The sequence below is a fragment of the Benincasa hispida genome, chromosome 8, assembly GCF_009727055.1.
Source record: "Benincasa hispida cultivar B227 chromosome 8, ASM972705v1, whole genome shotgun sequence".
Classification (NCBI taxonomy): Eukaryota; Viridiplantae; Streptophyta; class Magnoliopsida; order Cucurbitales; family Cucurbitaceae; genus Benincasa; species Benincasa hispida.
The window spans coordinates 10181726-10196737 of record NC_052356.1 but is presented as its reverse complement, the minus strand read 5'-3'; positions in this window follow the sequence as shown (position 1 = coordinate 10196737).

Here is a 15012-nt window from a genome sequence, read left to right as displayed (position 1 = left end):
TAATTAATTCTTTTTCTTTTAAATAACCAAAGTAGTGGGTGGTTATTGGATCATGGTAACCGTGAGTTTAAAAGGAAAGTGGTTTCCTATTTTGAAAATAAGTTTTTACAAACATTTGAAAAGGTTTTTGAGTTTTCTCTCGGGTAAAAAGAAACTCACGAAGTCGTCAAGTAAATTCGAATTTACTAAACGACGGCTGGGCGAGCTAAACGATCGTGCAGGTGCGAACTAAACGATCGTGTAGTGTTTACTAAATGATCGCATAACTTTGTTAACCGATCGCTGGCCCAAGGTAAACGATCGTGTAGAGTCTGTAGGCGACAAACCAAGTTAAATGATAGAGTTAAACAATCGCATAACTTTTGCTAGACAATCGCATAGCTTTATCTAAACGATTGGACATCGACCTATACGATAGGTCTCAGCCATCTCCCACTTGCCCAGTCGTGTACGCGATCGTTGTTTCCTCCATTCGTCTGCCTCATACCAAGTCTGAACAGAGCCCACCCTCTGGATTCTCACACCGAAAATACCAAGGTCGCCTTGTTGGTGGTGTCAGACTCAACTCGACACCGTCGAGGTTTTCTGGAGGCCATTCGTGGTGCTGTGGAGGCCACTCGTTGTGCGGAGGAGTTCGTGACAGAGGAGATCATTGAGGACGAGCACGAAGTGTTCGTGCGGTGTTGCGGTCGTGTAGATCGAGCGTTCGTGGTCGCTGTTGTTCGATCAGAGTGGCACATCAAAGCGTGGATACTCTTCTACCTATGTGTGTAGAGTTTTACTCTCTATTCCTTTATATTTTCCATGCTGTAATTTCTGTATGAATTGCATAACCATTTGTTTGAAGTCGACTGTAAATGATTTTTTTATTCATGATTGTAATTTGGAATTATCGTTCTTCCGTTGCTCATTGAAATCTCGCTTCTGACTTCCTTCAGTTCAAGACTCGGAATAAGCCCTTAAGGGAGTAATTTATTTACTTATCCCTACTTTGGGGAAGGAGTGAATCCCGTCTTGTGTAGCTGAGTTCCCAGCTCTCCAATCAAACATATCCCCAAAATGGTAGGTTTGTTGAGTTGGCAATCTGGCAACTCTCACCTATACAGATCAAAAGACAACCCTCATGAGTAAGAGTTCCCAACTCACTCAGGATTAAGGTCATGTCACCTATGGTCATCCTACTGAGATGTAAGTCTCAATTATCAATGACGTTATATAAAGAGACTAATCATCTCGTGGTCTGGTCTTATACAAACTCTTTGTATAAGACACTCCTGCTCCTATGTCTCCACATGAATGATCAGGATCATACCATTTGTAGCACTTTACAACACTGTAACATCTACAAAGTGGGCCGTATCCGTAGTGTCACCAGGATAAGGTATCCCTCATTTATCCTTATACTACAAATCGATTTAGGTTATTACTTAAAGCATGATCCACTTATGTCTCACACACATGCTTAAGTTACATAAAATAACCACGGATCTTAGTTTATTGGATTTGAGTAAATGCTTCTAAAATAACACTTATTTTATTAATAACAATATGTTTACAAAATTTTTACAAACTACAAGACTACCAGAAGAATTAAGACATCAATTCCAATAGTTCTTTTATTTATATGGGTGAGAGTGGCCAAATCGCCGACTCAACAAGCGTACCATTTTAGGGATTCGTCTGATTGGGGAGCTGGGAACTCAGCTGCACAAGATGAAATTCACTCATTCCCAGAAGTAGGGGTAAGTAGATAAATTGCTCCCTTAAGGGCTGATTCCGGGTCTTGAACAATGTGGCGCCACACCATCTCTTGGTTCGAGAGGAGTTTAGTCATAGTGAGACTATGATCTATTGTTCATTAGAGGAATCAGTGGAACTTAAGGAGTTTGATGTAACTACAGAGGCAAAACGGTAATTTGGCCCAAATATACTTACGAGCAATTTGTGAAGGGTCATTGTACTATTGATTGGTTATATCTAATGGACACAGAAATATATCTGTAGTACGAAGAGTGCAGCTATTGGTCTTTAGTGGAGTGCCTGACAGTTAACGAATGAGGATAATGTAATTAAAAGTTTAATTAATTATTCACGTATCGTTGGAGCTTCATGATACAGGTCCATAAGATCCATTTGGTAGCTCGAAAGAATTTAGTTGAGAATCAGTTTTTGGGTTAATTTGAATTGTTCAAATTAATAAGAGGGAATTTAATTATATATGATATAATTTAATTGATTCAATTATATATGATATAATGGTTATAATGTATTCGATACATTATAGTTTAATTGGAGGAAAGAAATATTTGACTGAGATTCAAATAATTGTTAATTTTAATACAAATGTGATTTATTTTAAATGCCATAAAATAGAGAAAAAGAACTATAGTTTATATTATATATGATGCAATATTAAAACTATAGATTATAAATATAATAGGATAAGTTGGTTATTATATTTATTTAAATTAATTATTATTTTGAATAATAATCCATTTTTTCTCTCCAACCACCTTAGTGGGTGGTTAAGTGGTTTTTTGTGGCAAATGGGATAAAATAAATTATTTTCTATTTTTCCCTGACTGGTCTATACGACAAATAACAAGACCACACGAAAAAGAAAGTCTATACGATATGCTTATACACTACACAATTGAGAAGCTTTCTATACGATAGTATTCTTCCTCAATATTCTTCCTCCTCCAAACTCAAACTCCCTTCTTACCAAAATAATCAGAGCCTACAACTCCTGGGTTCTCACTCTGAGAATACCGAGGACTCCCTGTGGTTGTGTTTACAAACTTTTGGTTCGTGATTTTCTTGAAGAGGGTTTTCAAGTTCTGTTGCTGTTTGTAGAGTTTGTGATAGCTCGAGGATTTTATGAGAAGAAGTATTCTTCAAAGGTATAATCTTTTAAACTCTATTTCTTGTTTAAAAAGAACGCTGTAATTTTACTTAGATTGCATAATCTGTATGTTTATTGTAAATTCGTGTTTTTAATCTAAATGGAATTTGGACGATCCGCTTCCACTCATGGATCTCTTGTAAACGAGTTCCTTCAATTGGTATCAGAGACAGGTTGTAGTTTTGATTCAAAATTCCATTTTTGTATTGAAATCGTTTGCAGTATTGGTGGGTATTAAGTTTCTGCATTGTGTTCAAATGTTGAATGAATATGGATGGTTGTTTATGGATGTTTCGGGGTAGTAATCTCTATTTTTGGCTTTTTGTTTACATTATTAAGTTTATTTGTAAGGGCCCCTGCGTTTTTGGGTATTAAACTTGCAATCGAGTCGTACTCATTTGGTTTTGAGTTGTTCATAAAGCTTTAGAAGAAAGGTTACAGTGCATTTGGATGGAGAAGACGAAATGATGGCTGCATCGTGGAGCTAGAGCTAAACGATTGTTTAGATTTTGCTATGCGTTCGTGTATAATTTTCTATATGATTGTGTAGCATCTGCTAAATGATCGCATAGCTAATGCTAGCAATCGTGTAAAGTTTGCTACACGATCGTGTTGCGTTGGCTGTATGATCGCATAGGCGCTCGATGGGTAGATGATTGCGTGGTATATGATACTCGACGCAAGGTATGCGTGCTAAACGATCGTGTAGGCTATCATGCTCATCGCATAGTCAGTAGCTACACGATCGCATAGTATACGATACTCGACACTTGCTATACAATCGTGTAGACTATCATGCTCATCTCATAGTCAGTAGCTACAGATCACATGGTATGCGATACTCGATGCACGTTGCACGATCGTGTAGACTTTCATGCTCATCGCATAGTCAAAAGCTACACGATCGTTTATACTCGACGCCTCGTTACTCGATGATCAGGAGATTTGTTACACGATCAAGCTACAAAGGTTTTTGTTGGAGCGGTTCGTGGCGAGTAGTTCAAGACTCGGTTCACTTGTTTTGAACCGGTGGACTCAACTTTTGTAATAGTTTAGCATTTTATTTTTGGTTTTAAGATTATTTATCCTGGTCCATTAATTTTATTTAAATGTACATGTGATGTATGTTTATTTTATATGCCATAATGTATGTCATAAAATTTTAAAACCCACCATAGGTTATGCACTTATTTTCATGCATCATTTTATATTATAAGTGTTATAATATATTAGTATGCTAATTAAATTACATAAAGCATGCTCATGCATCATATAGTATAAGAGTTATAATATATGTATGCATGCATTATAGCATATCCATGCATCATTTATATTATAAATGTTATAATATAAGGTAGAATGTTTGTATGGAATGTATGCTATAGTTTAATTCATTACTTGTTTATATAAAAGTTATATATTAGTAATGAAAGAACATTGCATGAAGCATGACACTACATTAGGTTTATTTATAAATTTAATAAATAACTTATATATGTCTAGCTTGCAATGTTAGTTGGTTTTAATTGTTTCATTTCTTATAGATATTATAATAAATGAAATTAGAATTAAAATCAATAATAAAGAGTTCCATGTAAACCTTAGACTTTAACCATTTTTTAAAAGTGTTTTAAAATTTGATTGAGATAGACCTAAGATTACGTTTCTAATAAGATTAGAAATCTATGTTTAATCTTTTAAATCGGTTTAATAGGATTAAATTGATACCTAATAAAAGATTAAATATGTAATAAATATATCTGTAAGGGACCTTTTGTCTAAGGCTGGTTCTGGCTAGGCTGGGGTACTTAAGTCGATGTAAACGTCACACCCCTACCTGGGAACCTACATGGAAAGGTGAATTAGATAGTTTTGTTATATGCATGCAAATTTGATGAAAGTCTGTTAAAGAGTTTAGACTTGAATCAAAGTTGTTTAATCATAAAAAACAAGTGTTGTTTTTAAGAAAATTAAACAAATCGCTTAGATAAAATAAGTAGCCGGATTTTCTAGGTTTATGAACCTTAGGTGGAACATTCAGTGGGAGGAAAATAGAGTATATGATACTTTACTTTTACCTCTACACGTTTCTTCCTAAAAGTTCACACCGTGAGATCTATCCTTTGCCTCGAGGCACCATGGGTGTCCCCCTACGGATGGCATTTGGGTAGTCAATACCAAGGTGAATGGAGAGAATGCTCATAGTAAGTGAGAGCGGTACATGTGACAACATATCCCTTGGTCTCTCTCATTAGGTTGGATAAAGTTTTATGCATCGCCTCGTGGCATCGTGGGTGTCCCCCTAAAGGATGGCAATTTTGCATAACTCTTTATTTGATCTTCAGAAATGGATAGGGTTGCTTTAGTCTCTTGTTCTAATCGGCTATTTCCTAAGGTTGGCTCATTAGGATGGGACTCTAGCACCTAAAATCATGGGTTACACTTACACATAATTGTTATGGATGTTTACAAATTCTAGACTAAACAATGGTGACTATTAGATTCAGTTACAAGGAGTTGGTTTTGTCTAATGGTTGAAAATGTCTCATTTCAGTGAAGGGGCACTTGATCACCCTACGATGACTTTTTTCCTGCCTCACTGAAGCATCATTGCAAAATAGATGTAACTTAGGGTACACTAGACTATTTTACTAAAACATGATTGGTTTTCTAAAAGCGGTTTAATGCAAGTAGACTTAATTATGTTTGTTCTATTTTAGCAATTTTAATATGGACTTCTGTTTATGAGGGTTGTCCTTTGATGTGTATAGGTGAAGTGACTCGAGTCGCTAATTGAATAATGCTACCATTTTAAGGAGATGTCTGAGTAGGGAGCTGGGAACATAGCTACATAAGATGAAATTCATTCCTTCCCACCTTTAGGGTAAGTAGGTGAGTAGTCCCCTTAAGTGCTGATTTTGAGTCTTGAACAAAAGGTACCTGCCCTCTAACTGGCCTGAAGGGACTTGGTGCATGGTGGGACCATAAACATATTGTTCCTTAGAAGGATCACTGGTACTTAAGGAGTGAGAGGTAATTATTGGATTTAAATAGTAATTTGATCCAACTGTAATTATGAAAAGCTCGTGAAGGATCTACTTACTATAATGGTTAAGTCTATGGATGCAAAATATTCTACATTACGAAGGGTACAATTGCGGGTGTTTAGTGGAGTGACCCACAGTTAATGAATGTTGATTAATATAATTAAAGAGTTCAATTAGTTAATCTCGGATAATTGAAGCTTCTAATCTGTAGGTCCATTAGATTCCCTGCTAGCTCACAACGAGTAAGTAAGGACCGTTAGTTTTAAAATAATTTGAATTATCCCAATTAATTTAGGGAATTTACATTAGTTATATATGATACAATTAATATAATGTATATTGATATATTATAATAAAAAGTAAGGTTAATTTTGAATAAGATTCAAAATTAAAATATGCCAAGAAAATGGTAGGAAAGATCCAATGATGGCATCCCAACACTGTTTATGGAAAATTTATGTTGTTGTGGAGTTTCGTTTGAGAAGAAGAAGAAGTTATTGGATCACGAGAAGAAGGGTTCTTCAAAGGTAAGTTTCTTCTTCTTCTTTGTAGTTTTTATTATTTCATAACCTATACTGCATTGTGGATGCATGTTGTATTTTCCTTTCATGTCTTCTAAATCTCTGAAACAAAATCAAAATCACAGCGATCACTCGCTTCCACTGCGGGATTCGATCCTTCATGGAGGTGATCTTTAGTGAAGTTGGTTATCTAAGGTGAATATTGGTGTTGTCTTTAGAGGTGGTTGCCGAACACCAGAGTTTCTCACACGAAGGTGGTCGTCAGAATTGATCGTCAAAGTGTGACAGCGGTAGTCGTCGGTGGTAGTCGACGGGTGGATCCATTAAAAATATTATAGGGAGGGAGAGTTCGAGCAAGTTGATAAAAATAACCAACTCAACTCCACCGACATTTAAAGTTGGTGGGCCAAACATTGAGTTGATAATTTTTACCAACTCAATCTTACTCATGTTGGTATGCCAAAATCCCTAGAAAAACTATTGCCAATTATAATTATTATATTTTATAAGGATGTGAAAGATTTAAATATTATTATTTTTTCAATGAAAAGAAAAAAAAAAACAGTTCTAATTTAAATTTCTATATTTTAAATGGAACTGGAAAAAAAACTCTTGGCAATTCTTTTTAAAGCAAACAAAAGATAAAATGTAAAAGAAAAAACACAAGTTTCTCTATATTCTCTCTTCCTTCTAAATTCTGGTCATATTTTTCTTTTTTCTCCAAGTTTCATAGTTTAAATATAAAAAACTTGAAAATATTTAATAATTTTAAGAAATGCTCCAAATTTTTCTCTAGAAACAACAACAATATATAACAAAGTAACTCCAATTTTACTGTGTGTGTGATGTGTGAAGAATCCTTAGGATTTAAGTTCGGATTGATATTCAACTGGTCAGTCCAACATCTATTTTATTGAAGATGCACAAGAAGTTAAATGAAATTATACTATTATCCTTCATATTTAAAATATCGATGTTCACAAAAATATCGATATCCTAATTTTACGAAAATTTCGATGAAAATATCGATAAAAGTCATTTTCAACAGATATTTCTGGAAAATTTATAGAAACAAAAATTCAAAAAATAAATTTAAATTAGTTAATAGTCTTAAATGGATAAAATAGTCTTATGAAGGTCCATTTAGTGTCAAAAATTGATTTTTACTTATTTTGGTTGACTTTATGAACTTTTGTAGGAGATTTAAACTGATTTAAAGAAATTGTGCACCCGCATCGCCTGAAGTCAATGTGCCTGCATCAAAAACCCCAATTTCTGAAATTTTGACCAGCCATTTGAAGATGATATTCTCGTGATCTATAACCATTTTTTCAACACTGGAATGGCCTAGTAAACCTTTGGAGCACCATTTTTTTGCCTCCTCTTAACCGACATGGGCTACATAAGGATGAGAGATCTCCTCTTTCAAGGATCCACAATTTAGCCATGAAATTAAGCCACCCTGGGATGAAACCTCACCTTCCCCGTCTAAAAACTTCAAAAACGAAAGTTTCTCTAAAATTTAGTACCTCTAGGTCATCTCTACCCATGAAGACGTGTAGAGAGATAAGTTTCATCCTTGAAAAAGGAGAATCTATACTAGAGAAAGATTAGAAGAGCGAGAGAATGTCTCAAGAAATTCTCATATTGTATTTCTAGCATTTCCTTTGTTTATCTTTGCACTTTTCTATTTTATTTTCCTTTCATTTGTTGAAAATTCATCTTTTAATCATGGTTATTGATATAATGAAAATTTTTCATTTGTTCTTACACATGAGCTGAATTCTCTAAGGGGTTCAGTTATGTGAATACCCTACGAGTTTATGGCTTGAACAGTGCTGATGCTTCATACCTCTTTGATATATGCATTTCCTTTAGTTTATGAAAAAATATTGTTAAGTTAAATTAGCCACTTAATTTAGCAATCTAGTGGAGTCTCAATACTGAGAAAGTTAGAATATAAATGGATTTCATAAAGGAATATGAGACTAAGAACCTAGCAATAGGATTGTCACGCAGCTTTAGAAATAAAGTGTTGGGATTGATTCTCTAAATATAGTGGGTTTCGTAGTTTTTGAATTTTTGTACATAACTTATTTTTTTAATAAAATAAAGTGTTATTTTATTCGACATTTAGTCTATATTAACCAAATACAATAAACTAAGTACCAAAGTTATTTTATGTAACTTAAATATATATGTGGTCGACAAAAAAATGGATCATATTTAAGTAATAACTTGAACGGTCTATCTTATTGACACTATGGACACGACCCACTTTGTATATGTTACGATAATTGTAAAGTGTTACAAACAATTTGATCTTAATCGTTCATGTGGAGACATATAAGTGGGGGTATCTTATACAAGACCAGATCATGAAATGATTAGTCTCTCTTTGTAACATTGTTATTTGAAGAGATTAACATTTTACTAGGATGGCCATATGTGACTTGACCTTAATCCTGAATGAGTTGTGAACTTCTATCTATGAGGGCGATCCTTTGATCTATATGGGTGAGAGTGACCAGATTTGTCGACCCAATAAGCCTATCATTTTGGGGATTTGTCCAAGTAGAGAGCTAGGAACACAACTATATAAGATGAAATTCACTCCTTCTTGTCTTGAGGGAAAGTAGATGAATTTCTTCCTTAAGGGTTGATTTCGGATCTTGAACAATGAGATGCCTCACCCTCTCACTATCCAGAAAGGGGTCTAGTTTATAATTAAACTATAACTAATTGTTCATTAGAGGGATCATTGGTACTTAAGAAGTTAGATGTAACTACAGAGGTAAAACAATAATTTGACCCAGCTGTAGTTACGAATAATTCGTGAAGGGTCAACTAACTGTTCATTAATTATATCCATGAAGATAGAAATATATCTACAGTGTGAAGAGTGCAACTGTCAGTCTTCGATGGAGTGCTCGGCAAATAATGAATGTTAATTAATTTAATTAAAGAGTTTAATTAATTAATCTTGTATCATTGAAGCTTCTAATCTCTAGGTCCATAAGGTCTCTTGCTAGCTTACTTAGCTTGGGCCATTTTATCCTCTATTCGTGAGTTCTATGTTAATCTTCCAAATTCGTTTGATGATCCGAGTAGCTCTAAATACAGAAAAGTACATGTTAGAGGTTTCTTTACTATATTTTAATGAATTTCTTGATCGTAGTGATAGTCCCGCTCTTGGTGCTCTACACCCTTCGACTAAAACCTTGGTGTCTAGGTTAATTGAAGGAACCTACTCTTAGCCTTCATCTGGTCAAATATCTGCTATCACATTGAGTGTCAAATATGATATTCTCCATAAATTCAGTATTGCAAATTAGTGTCCCTCAAACACATGGTTCTCAGGTATCTTCTACGATTGTCAACCTGCTTTATCAAATTGGAATAGGTTCTCGATTTAATTTCGGTGTTTTTGTCTATAATCAAGTGTTGAGACATTCAATTCGCTATCCAACTACCTATTTGCTTCCCAAATCTTCTGTGTGGTATAATGCTTAGTCAGTGCCTCATCATTCTTACTTGATCTGATGCTTCTGGTCCTATTGCCAAGTGTATCAACTTAAGCTACAAACTTTTTTAAGGCTTCCATGTGCCTTATATGATGGAACGAACACATGCGCAACGGAAGAAAAATGGATCTAAAGTACTCAAATTCGGTTAATTACAAAGGATAAACATGCAATTAAATCAAATAAAAAGGGGAAAAGAATTCAACCTTGTAGACTTGAATCTTCTCCAAATTAGCTCCAATCTCTTCACGAACAATTCGTAGACCACCATGAGAGTCTTCTCGACTATTCTACGGCCTTAGAATGGGATGGTGAAATCCAATGAGTGACTAATTTGGAGAGGAAAAGGTTAAGTCTTTGAGAGAAAATTGTTACAAGATTATTGAAGGAACTCTTAAACAAGAGTTTCCATGAGTGCATTTGGATCTTTCCTATTTCATTGTAACCGAAAGCCACACACACATTCTAACAAACAGGTATGCATTTTAATACTAATTATAGGCATGCTTTAATAATTACAATACAACAGACTGGGTAAAGCATCACTTAACAATCAGTTGCCTAGCAGCACCATGATTGTCTACACGAACGGCAGTGCATGAACAAACAGCAACCGGGGACGACACCACCACTTGGAGCCCTTGGTATTCTTGAAGTGAGAATCCAAAGAGTGGACTTTGATGGAATTGGTAGAGGGAGGAGGAAAAGGACAATCGTGTAGAACGATAAGCAAGTGGGAGAAGGCTATCGTATAGTGGGTGCTTGTCGCTTAGAGAAAGTACACGATCGTGTAGGTTTTACTAAGCGATCATCTAGTAAAGAGTAAGCGATTGTTTAGAAAAGCTCGGTGCGCTAAGCAATCGTTCAGAGAAGGTGAGCGATCGTTTAGTGCACAGATGTGCGATCGTTTAAGCGATGGGCACTATCGTATAAGCTCACAACTAAGCGACCGTGAAGTTTCCACACCATGAGCAAATTTTCGAACTCTTTGCAAAATGAAAAAAAATTTCATTTTATTCTTCAGTTACAATAATCGGAATTAATCTTCCCACTTTTGCACGATTTAGGAGAAATTTCCGGTTAATTATCACATAACCAACTAATTAATTAATAAATGAATATAATCATATTATATTCTTAACCTATAGTTTGATATCATATATCTACTATAGTAATTTTCTCCTACTTGATAAAAATCATATTTATATCCAATTTCCTCCAAAATAATGTATTTCATACATTTAGTCAATTATATCATATAAGTAACCAGTTCAATTATATCATATATAATCGAACTCCCTCTTGTCAATTTGAACATTTCAAACTGACCAAAAAACTTATTCTCGATTTTATCCAAGCTACCAAGGGGACCTTATGAACTTGTGGACTTCGAAGCTCCAACGGTATGTGAATAGCTGACTAAACTCTTTAGCCACGAGATCCACCATCCGTTAACTGCCAGACATTCTAATAAAGACCGACAACTGAACTCTTCTTACCACAAATATATTTTTGTGTCCATCAGATATAACCAATCATGAGTACGATGACACTTCACAGATGCTCATAAGTACAACTAGACCAATTTACCGTTTTGTTTCTGTAGTTACATCTCACTCCTTAAGTACCACTAATTCCTCTAATGAACAATACAATATTGTCCAACTATCTGTGAACATCTCTCAGGCCAAGAGAAGGTGTGTGGTGCCACATCGTTCAAGCCCTGGGATCAGTCCTTAAGGGAGCTATCTATCTACTTGCCCCTACATCGGGGAGAGAGTAAATTCCATCTTGTGTAGCTGAGTTCCCAGATACCAAATCAAACGATTCCCCAAAGTGGTAGGTTTGAGTCGGCGACCTGGCCACTTGCACCCATGTAAATCAAAGAACTGCCCTCAATGGCAGGAGTTCCCAACTCACTTAGGATTGAGGTCATGTTACCTATGGTCATCCTATGTCTCTGTCATGAACGTGTTATATAACGAGACGTTAAGACTTTGTAGTCAGGTGTTATACAAACTCTTTGTATAGGACGTCCCGCTCGCATGTCCCCTACACGAATGATCCGGATCAAACCATCTGTGACAAGTCACAACATTTGTGACCATTCCACAAAACGGGTCGTATCCGTAGCATTACCAGGATAAAGTTTCCCTCCTATATCCATCTACTACAGACCATTTTGGTTATCACTTAAGACATGATCCACTTGTATGTCACCACATACATGCTTAAGTTACATACAGACAACCAGGGATTTTAGGTTTATTCGTTTGTGGTAAAGCAAATAAAAAAAACAACTGAGCAAAATCAAGAAGTGAAGTAAAATATCATATATTATACATCACGAGCGTTCGTACAAACTGTTTACAAACTATAGGATACGAGACTTTAGGGCATCAACCCCAACAATCTCCCACTTGTCCTAAAGTAAAGTGGGATGTACAAAAACTAGTACAAAGCAATAAACTAGGGCATAAAAGGCCAGTACAAGAAAATCTCCCACTTGCCCTAGTCCAGCCACGGGCGATCCTATAGACCTATGCTCTGAAGATGACTCTCAAACACTATAGCTGTGAGAGCTTTCGTAAACGGGTCAGCAAAATTGTGCTCCAAAGCGATCTTCGTGACAATCACTATCTTGCGGATCAGATGATACTTTCGCTTTATGTGTTTGCTATGCCTGTGTCTCCTAGGCTCCTTGGAGTTCGCCACTACCCCATTATTATCACAATAGAGGGTAATAGACCTAGACATATCTGGAACAACTTCTAGTTCTGTCAAGAACTTTCTGAGCCAAACGACCTCCTTCGCAGCTTCGCAAGCCGCTACGTACTCTGCCTTCATAGTGGAGTCGGCGATGCACCCTTGCTTAGTGCTTGGCCACACTACAGCTCCTCCGCTAAGAGTAAATACTGACCCTGAAGTGGACTTGCGAGAGTTGCTATCAGTCTGAAAGTCAGAATTAGTGTATCCAGTAAGAATTAAATCCCTAGATCCATACACGAGCATGTAGTCCCTCGGTCTCCGAAGATACTTGAGAATGTTCTTCACTGCGGTCCAGTGACCCTGGCCTGAGTTAGACTGATACCTACTGACTATGCCCACAGCGTAGCAAATGTCTGGTCTAGTACAGAGCATCGCAAACATCAAACTGTCAACGAAAGACGCATATGGGACCCGTCTCATCTCCTCAACCTCTTGAGGCGTCTTAGGACATATGTTCTTAGACTTAGTGACTCCATGCCTAAATGGTAGTAGGCCCCTCTTGAAGTCCTGCATCAAATACTTGAGTAACATCTTGTCAATGTACGGTGCTTGAGACAGTACTAGCACTTTGTTCTTACGATCCGAAAGATCTGTATACCCAGAACAAACAGAGCCTCTCCAAAATATTTCATTTGGAATTAGGTTGCTAGCCAGTTTTTAACTGCAGTCAGTAGACCTACATCATTCTAATGAGTAGTATATCGTCTACATACAACACTAAGAAGACTACTGAAGTGTTGATGATCTTCTTGTAGACACAAGATTCATCAACGTTCTGGTCAAAGCCATACGACTTGATCGCAGTATCAAATCGTATGTTCCAAGATTGAGACGTCCGTTTCAGCCCATAAATGGACCAATTCAACTTGAAAACCTTTTTCTCTTGACCTTGGGTTATGAATCCCTCGGGTTGCACCATGTAAATGGTCTCCTCAAGATTGCCATTCAGAAAGGCCATCTTGACGTCCATTTGCCAAATCTCAAAATTATAATAAGCTGCAATGGACAGGAGGATGTAGATCGACTTTAACATGGTAACAGGCGAGAAAGTCTCCTCATAATCAATTCCCTCTACTTGGGTATAACCCTTTTCCACAAGTCGAACCTTGAAGGTTTGCCCTTCCCATCAACACCCCATTTGTTCTTGTAGATCCATTTACAACCTATAGGTCTAACCCCATCAGGCTGATCTACAAGATCCCATACTGAGTTGAAGTACATTGACTCCATCTCGAAATCCATGGCCTTGACCCATTCATCCCAGTCAACATCCTCCGTTGCCTTCTGATAAGATAACATATCCTCAATGTCGCCATCCGCTACGATAGCAAGGATTTCCGTGAAACCCAGATAGCAAATGGGCAGGTTTGCAACCCTCCTACTGCGTTGAAGTTCCCTCAACTCTTGAGGTGGAACCGACCTACTAGATGAACTACATCAACAAATTTTGCTGATAAAACAGGCTCTTCAACAACTCTTATTGAAGTTTCAATAGTTTCATTGGAAAGCTCACACGACACGACTTTACTTCTGTATTATGGAGGGAACTAATGGCTAATGGCCTTAGCACATACAAGTTACTTTCCAGACACGCTGTACAAATATTAACACCATCTTTATGAATAAACTCTTTAACCACATTAATAGAAACAGTGTATTTACATTGTAGCAAGCACTTTCATAGAAATAAGGTTCCTCTTAAGTTCAGGAACAATATATACATCATTTAAAATAAGAAACCTATTATGTAAAGATAACTGGATCTCTCCCACTGCTACAGCTGAGATGACGTGCCTGATGTCTCACCAGCCTCTAGCTGTTGCCAGGATCTAATCCCCTGAAAAGAAGAATAAACATGATTATTGGCGCCCGAATCAATTATCAAAGCAGAATCATCATTCTCCACTAAACAAGTTTCAAGTATAAATAAATCATATCTACCTTTATCTACCTTAGCCTTAGTCTTGGTGGCCTTCCTTTCCTTCAGCCAGCGAGGACAATTCCTTTTCCAGTGTCCATCCTGGTTGCAGTGGAAACATGTTCCCTTTTCAACTGGCAGCAGACGCCTTCTTGGGGCGACGGACGGCAGGTTAGCAGGTGCCTTCCCTTTTCCCTTACCACCCTTCTTCTTCTTTCCCTTTGCAGAGTTAGAAGTAGAAGGTGCAGACTTTGTTCCTGATGTTGAACCTCTATGGAACATCCTGGAAGATGAAGCAACATTTTCCTCAACCTTCTTCCTCTTCTTA